At 32.1% G+C, this 14,837-nt stretch overlaps 1 long non-coding RNA gene across 1 annotated transcript in view; it reads left to right on the top strand.

The window, feature by feature from the left end:
- LOC117927137 overlaps positions 1-10,913 on the top strand; it is a 33,175-nt gene extending 22,262 nt beyond the window's left edge. The window contains exon 3 of the long non-coding RNA XR_004653297.1: positions 10,752-10,913. This is a non-coding gene — a long non-coding RNA (uncharacterized LOC117927137). The remainder of the gene's footprint in view (positions 1-10,751) is intronic.
- The last annotated feature ends 3,924 nt before the right edge of the window (positions 10,914-14,837 follow it).

Raw genomic sequence — 14,837 nt, 5'->3', positions numbered from 1 at the left:
TATGCAAATTCAAGAATCTAATTCACAACCACATATGGAAGCACCTCCTATTATAAATGATCTAGATGTTTCCATAACACTTAGGAAGGAAATTAGTGCTATCAACATCCAATATCTCATTTTGTTTCTTTAGACAAACTATCTCCTTAGTACAAGAGTTTTTTTTTTTTTTTCACTAAGTGAATTCTATTCAAATTCCTCAAATTTATCATGAGACACTTAGGGATAAGATTGGAAAAATGTCATGAATGAGGAAATGAAAGAATTAAATAAAGATTAGACTTGGTAAATAATGTATTTTCCAAAATGGAAAAAAACTTGTATGGTATAAATGTGTGTTTACTATAAAGCATAAAGTTGACTGGTCTCTAGAAAGATATAAGGCAAGATTGATATCCAAGGGCTACATTCAAACTTATGGGGTTGATTATGAAGAAACTTTGGCACCTGTGGCAAAAATTAATATTGTTTGTGTGCTCTTATCTTTAACAACTAACATTTCCTAGTGTTTATAACAATTTGATGGGAAAATTGAATTTTTAAATGATGATTTGGAAGAACAAGTGTATATGGAGGCTCCGTCGGGTTTTGACATGGTTTTTACATGAATAAAGTTTGTAGGTTGAAGAAAGGTTCATATGGTTTGAAGTAATATCTGAGAGTGTGGTTTGGAAGATTTAATAAGACGATGTCAAAGATAAAATACAAACAAAGTCAAGGAGATCACGCATTGTTCATTAAACACTCGACTTTAGGGGGAGTTATTGCTAGGAATTTGGATTACTCTACTTCCTGCTCGTAGATCACATAAGGTGCATGTATCTATCCATAGGGTTCTCTAGATTTATCACATAAAAAACATATGACATCAGAAACCATTATAGAATAAAGATTTAGAGATAGAAAAGCTCAAACTTGCGATCTGAATGTTCTCAGATCGATTTCCATCTTATGAAGACTATAAAACCATGGTTGTCACTATAGAACTCATCTACTCAATGATCTTCCACTTGATATCTCCTTTCATGGGTCTTGGCATGAGAGAAAAGTGAACTTCTTTTTCTTTCTCCTTAGAGGGTGGCTAGGTTTCATTTCTTTGGAATTTTAGAAAACCGAACTACAAGATTGAAGCCCCAACTCCTAAAGGGGTTTATATAGGTCTCCTTATGGGTGTTAGTGACTTGAGCCCAACTTGGGCTTTGGTTACCTATTCCAACCCACTTAGGTCCTAATTAACTAGTTAACCCTAATGGACTTCAATCAATTAAGTATCCCATTCTAGAAAGTTAGTTCATAAGATCTAATGCAACCTTACGTTTTTAACAAAATGCCCTTATGCACACTTATGAATTACATACCAAAATACCCTTAAAGCTTATGCCACCATGAACTAGGAGCTTGAGTGGAAACCATTGGGACCTATAGGAAAATACTAGTTCTCTCATAATTCAATTTTGAAATTAAGTCAACACTCTACTAAAGAAACTTACTACATTCTAGTATCTTGTGAAATTACAATGAGCAAAAGTTCGGGTCCATGACCTACTATTCATTGCATACAAACTTTCCATGAACCGGTGTCCATAATCTAACAGGGTAGTGCTATCAACCTATCAAGATTACCTCTCCAATCCTTGAGTTATGAATCCTCATATTATGTGATCAACTAACATACTCTAGCTCCAAGAAATATATGTCAAATTTCACTAAAGGAGTTACTACGACCACAAATTTCATGATCACATGTCCTTGGGATCACCCAAGGGAACACACTATGTAAATCCCATGAGATATCATGTTGTCTTTGTTGAGAATATCTATTGCCACCAACCTATATCCATAATGGCCCAATATGTAGAAATATATGACCACATTATATTCTCACCTATAGATTAAAACCTCCTATTGATTCGACATAGATTCAATATCCTTTCAATATAGTAGCTTGGTAAATCATGATAACTCAATAGCCTTATGTCATGATTTGCCATAGGTCTTGTCCTATGTGTAACCATACACACTGATGCACTCACCATGGGAACCTTATTCTTATGGCCAAGACAAGTCATCCCTCTAATTAAGAGGTAGTGCACTATAGTCATTACTAGCTTATCCAAATCTATGAACTGATTGTGAAGAATTTATTATCTTGCAAGGAAACTATGCCTTGTATCCTTTGTGTAACTCCTAATGCATCAAAGTCATGTACAATACAAGTGATATAGGTTGAATACTTGAATCAATGTTAATACATAAAAAAAAGGGATAGCAAATGGATAGTCAAGTCTAACTTTGTTATATTATGTCTTGGTTTTAGGGGCTTAATCCTAACATTTACAACATTAATTATGTATATTGATTTATAATTATAACGGACAAAGATCCAATGAAAATGTAACTATTTAAAGACTAGTTGGCCAAGGAATTTGAAGTAAAAGAACTTGGAAAGCTCAAGTATTTCCTAGGAATTGAAGTAGATCAATCAAAAGAAGTAATATTTCTGTCACAACAAAAGTACATACTTGATCTCCTTAAAGAATCTGGAATATTAGGATACAAGCTTATTGACACACCTGTTGAACCAAATCACAAGATAAAAGAGGCTAGTGATGATACACCAATGGATCAAGGAAGATATTAGAGGTGGGTTGGCAAGTTAATTTACCTTCCACACACAACTGAATATAGCATATGTGAGGAGTGTGATAAGCCAATTCATGCATAATTCAAAGGATGTTTATTTTCAAGCAACTTATAGAGTTCTTTGATATTTTAAGAGTATTCTAAGGAAAGGAATTTTCTTTTAAGAAAGGTGTAGAGCTAAACCTTGAGGCAGACAAAATGTTAACTGGGTTAGGTCAGTTGTGGATAGAATGTCAACCTCAGGTTCATGCTACTTGGAGGAAGTTTAGTAACTTGTAGAAGTAAGAAGCAGATCGTGGTTGCAAGGTCAAGTGTCAAGGCAAAGTTTAGAGCCATGGCTCATGGTATTTGTGAACTTTTGTGGTTAAAAATCATTCTTAATGATCTTAAAATTAAGTGGAAAGGACCAATGAAGTTGTACTATGGCAATAAGTCAACCATCAACATTGCTCATAATCTGGTTCAACATAACTTAACCAAACATGTTGTAGTAGATAAACACTTCATCAAAGAGAAACTTGAGAGTGGGTTGATATGTACACCATATGTCCCAACACATGGATAGTTGATAGATATTTTAACCTAGGGACTAGCCATCTCTTGATTCTAAAAGATTACAAGCAAGTTGAGAATGAATAGTATTTTTTTCACCAACTTGAGGGGGAGTGTTTGATAATTTATTTGATTCTCTAACTTTCAAAACTCATGTGCAATTGTGGAGATTTTGTAAACTAGAGTAGTTTCTTAGTTGTAAAATTTTCCTAATTTTGTTATGTAATTAACTAGGTTATCCCCTAATTTTTGGGGATCGATAGAAGTGTCAAACTCTCCTTAAATAGGTTATAGTGACTTTGTATATATATTCCCTTTGTAAGGATTAATCAATATAACATAAAATAATGTTTCTTTCACCTATAACTCCACATGAGTTGAGGAATGACACAAAACCAAATCTAAAGAGTTTGTAGCCTTTGGGTTGTACGAGTTATTTTCATAACACTTCCCATAGATGAGGTGTGGAATGATGCAAAACCAAATTTGGAGAGTCTACGGCCTTAGGGTTGTACAAGTTATTTTCATAACACTTCCCATAGATATGGGAAGTTAGACCCTAGAGCAAATAAGAATGTCTTTGTAAGGTATTCTAACTACTCAAAAGGTTATGTAATGTATAGTGAACTTCCCAATAGAGAGTTGACTGAAATAAAGTCACACAATGTTAATTTTATGGAAAATGATTTTCATAATATTGGTGAAGTAAAGAAAAATCTTAAACATTATGAGCTGCAAATCTTTGAGCAAGGGTAGGGGATTACAGGCCCATCCTAAAACGGTTAAAGATAGTAGGAGTGATTTGCCTCTTGGAGGGAGTATACCACTAAATAGATTTTCACAAGGTCTTTAGTTATAGAGCAAACATGGCTAAATTCCCTATCATCGTTTTGAGATTGAAGGGGACTCCTACAAGTGTGTGACTCCTACATGTGTGCTCTATTAGACCTTGATGAACCCGTTTCTTGTGAAGAAGATTTGAATTCACCTAAATTAGGATATTAGATGGCTACTATAAGGAAATAGATGAGTTCCATGGCAAGGAATCATGTTTGAGAGTTGGGTGATATTCCACCTAGGCATAAGACCACTGGGAATAAATGGGTTTTGAAAATTAAACACAAGGAAGATGGTTCAATCAATAGATATAAGGCTCGTCTAGTGGCAAAAGAATATACATAAGGAGAAGTTATATATTATGAATAGACATTCTCCTTAGTGGTGAGATTTGCATTTATTTGCCTTATTCTGACTATTGTCACATATTTAGACTTGAAGCTCTTCTAAATGGATGTAAAGACTGTATTTCTCAATGAAAAACTAGATGAGAAGATTTATATGGATCTACCTTTTTTTTTTTAGGCTCAAAGTCAAGAGTGTTGTCTCAGGCATTCCATTTATAGCCCAAAATAGTCATCTAGGCAATGATACTTTAGATTTCATCAAACCATTATTTCTATTGGTTTTGAAATGTTGGAAGAGCACCAGTATGTGCATGTTAAACAATCAAGGGAAGACTTTCACATTCTTTGTATGTTGATTATATTTTATTAGTTATAAATGACATAGACGTGATTGTTGCCACCAAATGGTGGTTGTCTACCACTTTTATTATGAAGAACATGAAAGAAAAAAATTTTGTGCTTAAAGTTAGGATCCTGAAAGATTGCTCGAGAAGGTTTCTTGGTTTGTCTCAAGAGACTTACATTAAGATGATTCTAAATCAATTTCATATATAAAATTGCAAACCTATTGACATTTCTATCGAGAAGGGTTACACCTTGAGCCTTAATTAATACCTTAGGAATGATGATAAAAGAAAACAAATGGCAAGATTGGAAGTTTGACATATGTTATTTTATGTACTCGACTTGACATATCCTTCACAGTTGGATTGGTTAGCTATTACTAGATTGACCTAAACCTTGTTCATGGGCAAGCAAGTAAGAGGATTTTTCATTGCCTCTAAGGGACTAGATATTTCATCCTTTGCTATCAAGGTGTGGACTTGAGGATACTGTGATGAAGATTAGGCTAGTGACAAAGATCAGTGTCAATCCACTATAGGATATGCTTTGTTACTTAATGGTGTTGCTATTACTTGGTGTAATAAGAAACAATCCTATATTGCTCTATCTACTATGGAGTCGAAGGATGTCACTTGTTCAATGGCAATATGAGAGGTTTCCTAGTTGAGAAGATTCCTCTAATACCTAAAAGTCACAGCTCTAATTGAAAAACCCATCACTATTTTTAGTGATAGCATAACTGCTTTAGCATATAGTAAGGATCCTAAATACCATGACAAAACCAATCACATAGATATTCATTTTCACTACATTCAAGAATTGTTACATAGAAGGAGATAATTCTAATGAAACATATCTTGATCAATAGAATAATAGTTAATATGATTACTAAAGCCACTGTTAGAGATGTCTTTTAAAGTCGTACGAGGAGTTTAGGAATCTGTAGACTTTGACATGTATTTCATTTTTGGACACCTCTAGTATTGACATTTTATTTATGGGTATCTTATGCATTTATTACTCATAGATGTAGGTTCCTTTTTTGTTGGATTGATACCACCAACATACATTATTTGAATGTCTTCTTACTTAGATTGGTCCACTCACATGGGCAATCATCTTAGCACTTAGATGGCAAGCAAGATGAGATGATGATGATTATTTTGGAGCTAAGAAAGTGAGAAAAATAAACTATATTTTGGGAAAAACCTAAGCTAGGCTAAGATGACACTTATAAGAGTCAAACATGAAATTATTCCACAAAATCATAGCTTAAACAAGTCGAATGTGAGATCTTAGGTAGGTGCTTGATTAGTGACTATGCTAAGACACTCAAGTTAGGTGCTTAGGGAGATGACTAAACTAAGATTCTTATGACATTAGAGAGTGGCACACCCATTGTAGTGGAAGCTCTCCTATAGCATACATATCATACTATTTGTGATATCTTTGACTATTGGAGGGAGTGGTTGGTTGGATCCTTACCCTAACACTATGTAAGTCCTTATAGACTACTATAAAGCCTATTTTATACCCTTTAACCTTGAACTATGTCATAAAGTAGGGGCTAGATATTATTACTTTAACAGGTAACCTAAGGATCATGGTTGATATAGTCCAATGAAATATGTTAGGGAAGCTATCAATCCTAAATGAATTGGCATGAGTGGTTAGGAAAGATTATTGCTAACACGCTATTTATAGCTCATGACGTGGACAATTATATCAACTTTGTATTGGATATAATTATGAATAAGAATATGAATGTAAGTTGGGGTTAAGCATTTTTAATTGAGATTACTCATTATTTAAAAGTGCTTGAATTGGTGTGATTAACAAGTTTGGGGTATAGGTGAAATATTTTTTTCTAGTGATGTGTTATGCAAGGGAGATGGACACTTAGCATAAGCACTCCTATTTTACAACTTCTCATTATGTTACACACTCCATTTTGTATGAATAAAAGGACTTGATGCAGGACTAAGAGAAAAAGAAGACAAAGATTTTATGATATCCAATGTAGATGAGTGAGTGATGTTAGAATTTAAATGTTTTTATAAAATTCACTATTGAAATGTAGAGAAAAGAAAAGGAAATAAATAAGATTCCATGAAATTCAAAATTTGTTTTTGAATTCAACCAGTTTAAAACAAAATGGAATAATTCTCCATTTAGTTTGAAATCCTTATTCTTCACCAATAAGCTTGCCTATAAATAGTACAATTACTTACGAGTCGAATGATATTTTTCTAGAGTATTTGAGCTTCTATGTTTGTGATATTTTCTCCCAATCATGTTCTTCTTGGTGTTTACCTACATTTAGAATTTAGATGATGAAGTAATAAGAAACTGTAACAGTTTCTTTGAAGAAGTTATTAGCAATTACAAATCGTACTTCAAGCTACAATTTTATTTGAACTAAATTTTATTTTTATCCTACAATGTCAAATATCCTAATAAAGAAAAAATAAATGTAGATTGACAAAGGGTACAACAAAAAATAAAACAAAAAGAGATATAACCATTTTTTGTTACCAATCATATTTTGTAAGAAAACTTAGGTATTGTTTGTTTTTTCCCTCAAGTCTTATTGCAACTTATTTTCAGATTTATGATATTAAGGCTATGTTTAGGAATTGTTATTAAGAACAATTTTTTGTTTAACACACATCTGATCATCAATTATTCCCAAAATAGGTTCTTGAGAATTGTTTTCAAAATAAGATGAAAACACGTCTTAGAACATATTGCAATTATTTTTAGTTGTTTTCACTTATTTTTTAAGGGTAATAATTAAAAATAAAATATTATAAATAATTTTTTATAAAAAAAAATCTTTAAAACACAAAACCTGGTTGACAATATTCTAAATTTTCAAACAAATTTTTGTTCTAAAAAATATTAAAAAATTATTATTATTATTTTTTTAAAAAAAATGCTTCTAAACAGGCACTAGGTATTTATTACTTTTTCTTTAAAAAAAAAAATTACCTTTTCTTGACTTGAACTTCAACAAATACCAAAACATAAATTCTATTCTCTCTCCACTTTTGTTGCCATTAACCATATCCACTAGCCCCACCCTTCTTGGTGTTGAAATCCAAAAAAGATTCAAAGAGAAAAAGAGAAAAGAAAATCTAGGATTTCTTATTATTAATTATCTTGAAAAAAGGTACAACATCATTGGAATTTAAATAGACCTAATAAAAGGAAATAAAGGCTAATTTATTCTTACTTATAAGAAAGAAATAAAATAATTCTAATATAGTAACTAAATAAATAATTCTAATATAGTAACTAAATATATTAATAACTTCTAACATCCCCCACAAACTCATGATGCAATTGTAAGGAACATCAAGAGTTTGTTAACCAAAAACTGAAAAAACGGAAGTGGGTGTGACTTGGTAAACAATTTCGCAATCATACTATTAAGAAAATCCCTTAACAACCAATCGAGCTCTATACCACTTAATCAAAGTACCAAATGCCAAGTATCAAAGTAGAAAGTTTTTCAATCATAACTTAGAAGATGCTAATAAGAATGTGAGAAAGGAGGATCCACAATCTTAGAAGGTGTTGGAATAGCCATGGGAGGAGAGGAAAGAGCATGACATTAAAAAACCTAAGTACCAATATTTGCATGAAAACTATTTGTATCATCTAAGAAATGATCAATGCGTACAAGTCTCGACTGAGACATTATGAGATTCAGTATGAATAGAAAAGAAAGGTATATGTTTAAGGAAGAAAACATGACAAGAAAAGAAGGTATATACTCAAAGAAGAAGTAGTAGAAGACATAAAACTAAAACTATCAAGGAAAGAGAGAAGATGAAGTCAACATAAAACTATCAAGGAATGAGAGATTAAGAAAGAGAGACATAAGAAAACATAAAACCATAGCAAAAAGAGAGACAAACAGAATTTGGATTCATATCCGACAAATAGAGACAAACAAATTTTTTGATTCATATCCAACAAACAAATAGGGGAAATGCAAAATTAGAATGCCTATACAATCTTTCCAAATGTTCCTAGATCTCCTTAGCAGGTTCATATTTCATCAACTGTATGCCTATCGAATTATCGATGGAGTTGTTGATCTTAGTGATAGTTTTCAAAATGCTTACTTCCCAAGCATCTAACTGTTTTGCATATTTTTCTTTCTTTTCATTCATAGGTTTGTGTAGACTGCCAATAATATAACCCCATACCCTTTTTCCCTTTAGAAAATTTTTCATCACATAACTCTAATATGAATAATTTTTTCCATCCAATCTCACACTAATACATTCAAAGGGAATCATCTCATTCACCATCCATGACGAATAAATAACGAATAGTCACTAAACAAAAGAAAGCAGATACAAACTGAAGAAAACAAATACGAAATCAAATTCCAAGATCAAGTAGGAAAATAACAATGCAATCACCCATTACACTATTCCACGATCAAACACAACAAGAAAAAAAATATTCCATGATCAAATATATACAAAAGCAGTGTATGAGATTAAACTCTCTTCTATGAGATCACAAATCAAAAGTCCCATTAAAAATCAGTTTTACTTTGATACCATGTTGAAATCCAAAAAAGATTCAAAGAAAAAAAAAAGAAAAAATAGGATTTCTTATTATTAATTCTCTTGAAAAAAGGTACAACATCATTGAAATTTAAATAGACCTAATAAAAATAAATAAAAACTAATTTACCCTTACTTCTAAAAAGAAAGAAAATAATTCTAATACAGTAACTAAATAAATAAATATATAATAACTAAATAAATATATAGTAACTAAATAAATAATTCTAATATAATAACTAAATATATTAATAACTTCTAACACTTGGATAACTAGTCTATGCTCCATCACAAATGGTCGAACATTTAATATTGTAATGAATATTATAAAAAATTTTCTATTGTTGTAATAAACTTTGGTACTTTGAGGTAATAGAAATATGTTAAGTTATTACTTTTTTTGTTAAATCATTATTTTCCAAATATTCTATTTAAATCTTATAAAATTATAATAAGATTTTATAATAGAAATTTAGAGCTCATTTTATTACTAAGATGCTTTTAGCATCTAAAAATAAAAAACTTTAATACTTAACAACATTAATATAAATAAATAAATTATTTAAATTTAAGCATTCGACTTTCCTCAAACTAAATTAAGTTAAACCAAGTTCTATTCAAATTTAAGATAAAAAAACAAATGCAACCTTAAATTGATTCAAAGGCTTATTTTATAATCTCATATTGTTAGAATAGTTTAAAATAAACAAGCAATCAACTTAAGAGTAAATTTGTTTAACCTAAATTCCAATAACTTGTAATAATAAACAATTACTATATTAATTTGAAATAGTAGGGACTCTAGAAAGTTTGTTTTGAGGTAAGTAGATGCACTTTTTTAAAGAGAAATATGTCTTCTATTGCACAAAATAAATTGACATGCTCTCAAAATACAAGGATCTTGAAGGTCAAATTATTGTAGAAAATTGATTATACAAATTAGATTTTCACTCATTGCTCTCAAAATACACCCTATTTTCATTTAGCTAATTGAATAAAACTAAATACAATCAATTTGATTTGCATACCATCGATTTCATTTTGAAAAAATAGAATCTTGAGGCTGAAAAAAATTGAAAAAAAATGATATGGAAAATATGAGAAATCAGTAAGTAAAAGATGGATAGAGAACTTATTAAATGGTGAGTCAGATGGTTTTTAATAAGTTCACATACTATTGGATTTGAACCAACTTGAAAAGGCTATTTATGGCTAATGGCATACCATTGAAAGGTACTTGGTATTTTGAGAAACCAAATACAAACAGCAGTAAACTTGTGTTTGATTTCTCGACCACTCTGGGGACAATATTAAAATGGTATAATTATTGTTTTGACACACAAAAATCTAATTCCCCATCCAGCATTTAGAAATTCAAGAGATTCTTGTTATTCTTTGAAGTTAACCAAGACGTACCTTTTTTTTTTTTTTGTGCGTGTAGTGGTTTTTTTATTTGCTGGGATGGGAACTGTGGGCACTTCGGCATTTTTCACCCTCCCAGAGATTTAAATCCATAGAAGGGACATTGAGATTTGGTCTGAGTTGGAGGTTCTTTCCTTTGAGTTAGGATTTCTCATCAGCATCTCTCTATTTCCATTGCTTCAATCAGGTTCACTCTTTTCTTCTACTAATTAATTTTTATCATACACCTCTATGAAGTTAAAGTAGTTAATTTACTCGCTTATTTGATTTCATAATATCACTGAAAATATCTGATCCAAAAAACCACTGATCTTTTATCCACAAAAAGTCGAACCCATAACTAAGGAGGCTGAGTTTTGACTTTGGATTCTTGCTTTTTCTTCTTTAATATTCAGGACATGTACCTCCATATAAAAACTACTTTGTTCAAGGATCTGAATTTGATGCAATTAATGTTGATAACTAATAATTAAAATTTAACAAATATATGTTAAGGAAAACATATTACATGTCCCGTTAGGTGTCTTTCGGCTCTTAATAAGCCTCTTTTGGGTAAGTGGAGTTGGGATATGCATTATAAGAAAAGATGTTTTGGAATCATATTATTATGAAAAAGTATGGACAGGAGTAAGGGGGTTAGAGGTCTTGCATATGAAGAGGTGGGTATGATGTTGGGATTTGGAAAGCTTTTAAGAAAGGGTAGGATCTTTTCATTAGCAATACTTCTTTTGAGTTAGGGAATGGGAGGAGGGATGAAGTTTTGAAATGATAGATAGTGTAGGGAGAAACCCTTATACTTATCTTTTCCCACTCTATATGTCATTGCTTTGGATAAGGAGGCTTGGATACCAAATGTTTAAGAAGTGTAAGGGAATGGGGGACACTGAAATCCATGTTAGATATTTGAATGATATTTGGGACTTGGAAATTTTGGTGTCTTTTTTCTTTAAGTTGTAATAGAAAGTTGTGAACACGGGAGAGAAGGATAAGGTGGTGAACAGGATGAAGGAATGATGTATTTTTAGTGAAATTTGTTTGTTTTCTACTAGAGTCGGAGCGTTCAGTCCCTTTCTTAGAAGGCATTGTTTGGATTTTGTGGAAAGAAAGAAACTGTAGAACACTTGAAAATACAGAGCAATCTGCTTAGTCATTGAAGAGCTCATTTGTTAAAACTTTGTTGTTTTGGTTTCAGATGTACATAGTGGAAAGAACAATGTCATTAATCGATTTTGTAGATTGGGTGAGATTTAGATAAGAGAAAGAACACATTTTGTATTTTCCCTCTATTGGGTTATACCTTTTGTTTCCTTTTACGTTTGTTAGACCACACCTGGTTAATCCTTCTAGAAAGAAAAGAAATAAATAAATAAATGAATAAAGATGGGAAGAAGAGACAAAACCGAGTCTTGTGAAGCCATAATTTCCTTAAAATAGATTTGTTTTCTCCGTTTGTGCTTTGAGAATTGCAAAACGTCTGTTTCCTAGGATATAAAGGTCTTCGAGTGGCAGCAACAACACCTTGCAACCACACCCTATGAATTGAACTGTGTTTGACTTTATCACCATGGAAGGGGGAATGAAGGTTTTTCATGACTTCAACGCCAGAAAATTGGAACTTTTGAAAGAGAGTTAGAGTCTTTTTATATAGAGTTCAAAATGGGGGAAAGAGATTGTTCACTTTTGATAAGCCAAAATGTCTTGGCTTCTTAAGGCTTTTAGGTTTCTAGAAAGGGTTAAATTCATTCACCCTATTCAATGTATTTACTCAATTTTCCAACAATTCCCCACATGAATGAAATTAACGACTAAAGACACGACATACTTTATGATAGAGTTCAACGGTTGAAACCTGCATAGGAAAGGTAGGTGGTACCCTTTGAACCTTCCTTTCTAAAAATATGTTTACTCTACTAACTAAATAGTAGACATGATTTCCATGAACTATTTTTTCATTTATGTAAACGATGACATATCTTACATAGGAATCTTCCTAACATATTATGTTCATTTTGGCCATGAACATACACCTGGTTCTATAAGAGTTTAATAAGAATTGTACCCTATTCAATTCCCTTAAAAGTGACCCCACTTCACTCTTACATAGGTGATCTCTTAATTAAGAGTAACCCGCATTACCCTGCTCGAATTTCTGATGCTTAAGGATTAGTAAAAGCATAGCTTACCCTTTCCTCTTACGGGTATCACTATTTCATCATAGGAATGGACAAGAGAAGATCCCCACAGTGATTTAACATAGTCTTTATAGTTTAGTTGTCCCTTTTGAACCTAGATCTTAGGATCTCCAGTAAATTAGGTTGGGTATCCATTGTATCGACTTATTCTTTTATGGGCTTTAGTCCCATTCCCTTTGATGACTTTTCAACAAACTCTCTATTTAATCCTTTGGTTAGTGGATCTGCTATGTTATCCTTAGATTTTACACAGTCCACATTGACAACCCCAATTGAGAGTAGTTGTCTAATGGTATTGTGTTTATGATGAATATGTCTAGACTAACTATTATACATATTGCTCTGTGCTTTACCAATTGCAGATTGACTATCACAATGTATGCAAATTAGAGGCACAATCTTTGGCCATCTTGGAATATCCTCTAGGAAGCGACGTAACCATTCAACCTCTTCTTTACATTTAACTAGTGCTATAAATTCAGATTCCATTGTGGATCTGCTATGTTATCCTTAGATTTTACACAGTCCACATTGATAACCCCAATTGAGAGTAGTTGTCTAATGGTATTGTGTTTATGAAGAATATGTCTAAACTTACTATTATACATATTGCTCTGTGTTCTACCAATTGCAGATTGACTATCACAATGTATGCAAATTGGAGGCACAACCTATGGCCATCTTGGAATATCCTCTAGGAAGCGGCGTAACCATTCAACCTCTTCTTTATATTTATCTAGTGCTATAAATTCAGATTCCATTATGGATCTGCTATGTTATCCTTAGATTTTACACGGTCCACATTGATAACCCCAATTGAGAGTAGTTGTCCAATGGTATTGTGTTTATGATGAATATGTCTAGACTTACTATTATACATATTGCTCTGTGTTCTACCAATTGCAGATTGACTATCACAATGTATGCAAATTGGAGGCACAACCTTTGGCCATCTTGGAATATCCTCTAGGAAGCGGTGTAACCATTCAACCTCTTCTTTATATTTATCTAGTGCTATAAATTCAGATTCCATTGTGGATCTGCTATGTTATCCTTAGATTTTACACAGTCCACATTGATAACCCCAATTGAGAGTAGTTGTCTAATGGTATTGTGTTTATGATGAATATGTCTAGACTTACTATTATACATATTGCTCTGTGCTCTACCAGTTGTAGATTGACTATCACAATGTATGCAAATTGGAGGCACAACCTTTGGCCATCTTGGAATATCCTCTAGGAAGCAGCGTAACCATTCAACCTCTTCTTTACATTTATCTAGTGCTATAAGTTCAGATTCCATTGTGGATCTGACTATAACCATTTGTTTTGAGGATTTCCACAAGATTGTTACACCTCTTAGTGTAAACACATAACCACTAGTGGATTTTGAGTCTTCAACATTAGATATCCAATTTGCATCACTGTATCATTCAAGTACAACTGAATATCTCGTATAGTGCAACCCATAATCATGAGAAAATACTTTAGTACTCTTATAAATCCTTGCCAATGCTTGGCTCTAGGATTACTCGTGTATCTACTCAGTTTACTACATAGGTTATGTCTGGTATTGTACAACTCATTAAGTACATTAGATTGCCTATTACTCTAGAGTAGTCTATTTGAGAAACACTCTCACCTTTATTCTTTGACAAATGTAGAGTTACATCTACTGGTGTTTTGGCTACTCCAGAGTTATCTTTATCAAACTTGCTAAGGATATTGTCTACACAATGTGATTGACTTAAGATAAGTCCATTTGATGTTCTTATGATTTTTACTCCCAATATAACATTAGCAAGTCCCATGTCTTTCATATCAAATCTTGAATTCAACATGTTCTTAGTAGATGTGATTATCTTATCATCACTACCAACAATAAGCATGTTGTATACATACAAACATACT

The sequence above is a fragment of the Vitis riparia genome, chromosome 12, assembly GCF_004353265.1.
Source record: "Vitis riparia cultivar Riparia Gloire de Montpellier isolate 1030 chromosome 12, EGFV_Vit.rip_1.0, whole genome shotgun sequence".
Taxonomy (NCBI): domain Eukaryota; kingdom Viridiplantae; phylum Streptophyta; class Magnoliopsida; order Vitales; family Vitaceae; genus Vitis; species Vitis riparia.
Note: the sequence above shows the minus strand (reverse complement) of the source record. Positions and strands in the feature narration are given on the sequence as shown.